Genomic DNA, 6061 nt, shown 5'->3' on the forward strand with positions numbered 1-6061 from the left:
CGTCACTCACCTACTCTAAACTGCTTCCACAGCCTACAGACTCACTTTCAAAACTCCACAACTCATCGTCTCAGTATTATTCTTTTTTTACACAATTCATCTTCTTTTGCACATTTGTTATTTGCCAGTCTTTGTTTACCCATACTTTTCATAAATTCTATTCTATTTATTTACTTACTGTAAGAAAATGAATCTCAAGATAGGACATGGTGACACGTACGTACGCAATAATAAATTTACTTTGGCTTGTGTCTTTCACTAAATATTGCTTGGCTCAAAGTGAGGAAGAAATATACACTGCGAAAATACATTGCAAATTACCAGTGAACGTAGAAGATTGTCAAAAGTGAGCACGAGTCAGCAATTTGTGGGACACGTCCTGAATCCAGCTGATTTAATCTTAAGTAAACAAAAAAAGAAAAATACTGGGAATATTCACTAGGTCAGCAAGCATCTAGGCAAAAAGAAACAGTTTACACTTCAGGTCAACGACTCTTCATCAGGGTTTGTTGGAGGATAAACAAGCTGGGGGAAATGGACAGCTAAGCGCCTTGGTCTGTGTGAATGTATTGCTTGTGTTGTGAGTCTGGGTAATGTGTTGTCTGGTTTACTGGGACTTGCCAGCAGGGTGATTATGTGCAAATGAAAGGAAACAAATGAAGCAAGGAATGACACGCACAAATGGCCAGTCCTGATCCAAATACTTAACCCTGATTTAGATTTGACATCACACAAGCATTAGTATCAAGTCCACAGCAAGAACTGTGTTCTGAGAAACCACAGCAATTAGAGTCAGAATCAGATTTACTATTAGATGGCGTGAAATTTTTTGTTTCATGGCAGCAGTACAGTGCAAAAACATAAAATTACGATAAATAACAAAAAAGTTTAAAAAAAAGAATGAAGTACACTTCAAGGGTTCTTAAACTGTTCATAAATCTGATGGTGAAGAAGATGAAGCTGTTCCTGAATTGTTGAGTGTAGGAAAAGTAGAAACAGCAACATAGGAAAAATGGAGATTTGGCAGAAGTATTGTCACTGTAAGAGTTGGTTCAGGACAAAATGGTCGAAGTCAAGGTGGTTACTTTGGATTACTTTTGGGTGCGTGAGACTTTCAGCACATGCACAATACACAAGGGAGAATTTCTTATAAATAAGATGATTAAATTCCAATCAAGAGAAAATCTGCAGACGCTGGAAATCCAAGCAACACACACAAAATGCAGGAGGAACTCAGCAGGCCAGGCAGCGTCTATAGAAAAGAGTAAACAGTCAGCGTTCCTCAACTGAGACCCTTGTCTTGGCCTGAAACATTGACTACTCTTTTCCATTGAGGCTGCATAGCCTGCCGACCATGATAAAATTGATGGTTGGGGCAGCACAATGGTATAGGTGGTAGAAATATTGCCCCACTGTTCCGAGGACTCCAGTTCAATCCTTAACTCCAGAGCTGCTTGTGTGGAATTTTCACGTTCTCCCTGTGACCACTTGGGGTTTACCCTGGTGCTGTGGTTCCCTCCCACATCCCAAAGATGTGCAGGCCCCTGTATATTATCCTCAGTGCGTAGGTGAGTAGTTGAATATGGGGGGGGGGGGAGGTTGATGGGAATGTGAGTGAGAATAGGTGACAGGGAGAATGATAAAGAAATCAATAGGATTGATAGGCTGAAAGGCATTTGTAAAGAAACACAATGGGAAAACACCAGATAAAATGCTCTCACTGAGATATTTTTGATTCTTCTCTCCTCAACCTCTGTACCTCGTACTCCAGTTCATTGTCCTCCTATCTTTTGTCAAATTCTCCCTCCATTGAAAATAACATTGATGACACTTCACCCAGCCTCACTGGTGCCTGTCAGCTCAATCAAAGGTCATCCTGAGTCCAATCCCACACCTCCCATTGCTCCCTCCCCTTCCCTTCCCCACTTCATTCCCAAACCCCATTCTCCACTCACTCTTCCCCACTCTCCCAATGTATCCACTGCCCCTCCAACCCCTGCAACAAATCTGCAGTCACCAATCAACATCACCCTTTCCCAAACATCTTGCTGGTTACTGGAGACTCACGTGTGGGCATGCTTAATGTTAGTCATACTGTCATTAGGTAGAAAACCTACCGAACAACACAGGCCCTTCGACCCACAAAGCTGTGCCGAGCATGTCCTTACCTTAGAAATTACCTAAGGTTACCCATAGCCCTCTTTTTTTTTTTTTTTTTTTTTTTTTTTGAGTTCCATGTACCTGTCCAGGAGTCTCTTAAAAGACCCTATTGTTTCCGCCTCCACCACTGTCGCTGGCAGTCCATTCCACACACTCACCACTCTCTGCGCAAAAAACTTACCCCTGACATCTCCTCTATACCTACTTCCAAGCACCATAAAACTGCCCTCTCATGCTAGCCATTTCAGTCCTGGGAAAAAGCCTCTGACTATCCACACGATCAATGCCTCTCATCATCTTATACACCTCTATCAGGTCACCTGTCATCCTCCATTGCTCCAAGGAAAAAAGGCTGTGTTCACTCAACCTATTCTCATAAGGTATGCTCCCCAATCCAGGCAACATCCTTGCAAATCTCCTCTGCACCCTTTCTATGGCTTCCACATCCTTCCAATAGTGAGACGACCAGAACTGAGCACAGTACTCCAAGTGGGGTCTGGGCAGGGTCCAACATTACCTCTCAGCTCCTAAACTCAGTCCCATGATTGATGAAGGCCAATCCATCGTATGCTTTCTTAACCACAGAGTCAACCTGCGTAGCAACTTTGAGTGTCCTATGGACTCGGACCTCAAGATCCCTCTGATCCTCCACACTGCCAAGAGTCTTAATATTAATACTATATTCTGTCATCATATTTGACCTACCAGAATGAACCACCTCACACTTATCTGGGTTGAACTCCATCTGCCACTTCTCAGCCCAGCTTTGCATCCTATCAATGTCCCACTGTAACCTCCGACAGTCCTCCACACTATCCACAACACCTCCAACCTTTGTGCCTTTGGCAAATTTACTAACCCATCCCTCCACTTCATCCAGGTCATTTATAAAAATCACAAAGAGTCAGGGTCCCAGAACAGATCCCTGAGGCACACCCCACTGGTCACTGAACTCCATGCAGAATATGACCCATCTACAACCACTCTTTGCCTTCTGTGGGCAAGCCAGTTCTGGATCCACAAAGCAATGTCCCCTTGGATCCCATGCCTCCTTACTTTCTCAATAAGCCTTGCATGGGGTATCTTGTCAAATGCCTTGCTGAAACCTATATACACTACATCTACTGCACTACCTTCATCAATGTGTTTAGTCACACCCTCAAAAAATTCAATCAGGCACATAAGGCACGACCTGCCTTTCACAAAGCTATGCTGACTATTCCTAATTATATTATTCCTCTGCAAATGTTCCTAAATCCTGCCTCTCAGGACCTTCTCCATCAACTTACCAACTACTGAAGTAAGACTCACTGGTCTATAATTTCCTGGGCTATCCCTACTCCCTTTCTCAAATAAGGGAACAACATCCACAACCCTCCAATCCTACGGAACATCTCCCATCCCCAGTGATGATGCAAAGCTCATTACCAGAGGCTCAGCAATCTCCTCTCTTGCCACACACAGTAGCCTGGGGTACATCTCATCCGGTCCCGGTGACTTATCCAACTTGATGCTTTCCAAAAGCTCCAGCACATCCTCTTCCTTAATATCTACATGCTCAAGCTTTTCAGTCCATTGTAAGTCATCCCTACATTCGCCAAGATCCTTTCCCACAGTGAATACTGAAGCAAAGTACTCATTAAGTATCTCTGCTATCTCCTCTGGTTCCATACACACTTTTCCACTGTCACACTTGATTGGTCCTATTTTCTCACGTCTTATCCTCTTGCTCTTCACATACTTGTAGAATGCCTTGGGGTTTTCCTTAATCCTGTCCACCAAGGCCTTCTCATGGCCCCTTCTGGCTGTCCTAATTTTTTTCTTAAGCTCCTTCCTGCTAGCCGTATAATCTTCTAGATCTCTATCATTACCTAGTTTTTTTGAACCTTTCGTAAGGTCTTCTTTTCCTCTTGACTAGATTTACAACAGCTTTTGTACACCACGGTTCCTGTACCCTACCATCCTTTCCCTGTCTCATTGGAATGTACCTATGCAGAACTCGACGCAAATATCTCCTGAACATTTGCCACATTTCTTCTGTACATTTCCCTGAGAACGTCTGTTCCTAATTTATGCTTCTAAATTCCTGCTTGATAGCCTCATATTTCCCCTTACTCCAATTAAACACTTTCCTAACTTGTCTGTTCCTATCCCTCTCCACTGCTATGGTAAAAGAGGTAGGGCACTACCATAGAGAAATAGGCCTTTTGTCCCATCTAATCCATAAGATTCCACATATGATAATCTCTTAAATTTATCAGCATTTGCAATGAACTATTATTCTGCTTAGTTCCATCTATCAGCACTTGGACCACAGCCCTCCCACCATGGTCTTATCTAAACCTCTTAAATGTTGAAATTGAACCCACATCTGCCACATCCACTGGCAACTCAATCCACACCCTCACCACTCGCTGAGTGTAGAAGCTCCCCTTGCGTGCTGCTTAAACATTTCACCTTTCACCCTTAACCCATGACCTCTAGTTGTAGTTTCAACCAAACTCAGTGGAAAAAGCCTGTTTATATTTACCCTATCTATACCCCTCATAATTTAAAATCCCTCTACCAAACCTCCCCTCATGCTCCTTCACTCCAGAGAACAAAGTCCTAACATATTCACCCTTTCCCTATACTGTACTCAGCTCCTCAAGTCTTGGCAATATCTTTCCAAATTTCCTTTGAATTCTTTCAGACTTAGTGATATTTTTCCTGTGGGTGGGAACCAGAACTGCACACAATACTCCAAATTATGCCATGTCATCTTGGACAATGTCTCCCATCCACTACATAATGTACTGGTTGGGCACAGGAGTACATTCAGCCAGAGACTCATTCCACCGAGATGCAGCACAGAGCGTCATAGGAAGTCATTCCTGCCTGTGGCCATCAGACTTTACAACTCCTCCCTTGGAGAGTCAGACACCCTGAGCCAATAGGCTGGTCATGGACTTATTTCCTGGCATAATTTACATATTACTATTTAATTATTTATGGTTTTATTACTATTTCATTATTTATGGTGCAACTGTAACGAAAACCAATTTCCTCCGGGATCAATAAAGTATGACTATGACTATGATTAGGACTCACCTTAAACAACTTCAACATAACATCCTAACTCCAGTACTCACTGCCATGATTTATAACAACCGATTTGCCAAAAGCTGTCTTTACAGTCCTTTCCACCCGTGAAATCACTTCAAAGCATTATGGATGTGAACTCCCAGTTCCAGTGTTAATGGGTGAACTTACCCCTAGTCTCATTACTCCATCTAGCTGCACCGTCTTCATGCTATTCTGCACACGGCCAGTAGGTGGCACTCTGGTTGCATCTTAATCATACACTCTACAATAGAGTTCCCGTTACAATTGGACAGGGTGTTGCTGAGGCCACAATACCATGGCGCAGTTTTGGTCTTCCTGCCCAAGAAAGGATATACAGTGGCCACTCCATTAGGTACCTCCTGTGGCCACTTTATTAAGCCACTGAGTGTATGTTCGTGGTCTTCTGCTGCTGTAGCCATTCCACGTCAACGTTCAGCATGTTGTGCATTCAGAGATGCCCTTCTCGCACCACTGTTGTAACGTGTGGTTATCTGAGTTACTGTCACCTTCCTGTCAGCTTGAACCAGGCTGGTCATTCTCGTCTGGCCTCTCTCATTAATAAGATGTCTTTGCCCACAGAACTGCTGCTCACTGGATGACTTTTAGAGACCGATGCGCATGAAAATCCCAGGAGAGCAGCGGTTTCTGAGATGCTCAAACCATCCTGGATGTTTGGTCTGAACAATAACTAAATATTTTGATCATGTCTGTATGCTTTTATGCATCGAGCTGCTGCCTCGTGATTGGCTGATTAGATATTTGTATTAACTAGCAGGTGTTCGGGTGTACCTAATAA

The sequence above is a fragment of the Mobula hypostoma genome, chromosome 6 (assembly GCF_963921235.1).
Source record: "Mobula hypostoma chromosome 6, sMobHyp1.1, whole genome shotgun sequence".
Classification (NCBI taxonomy): Eukaryota; Metazoa; Chordata; class Chondrichthyes; order Myliobatiformes; family Myliobatidae; genus Mobula; species Mobula hypostoma.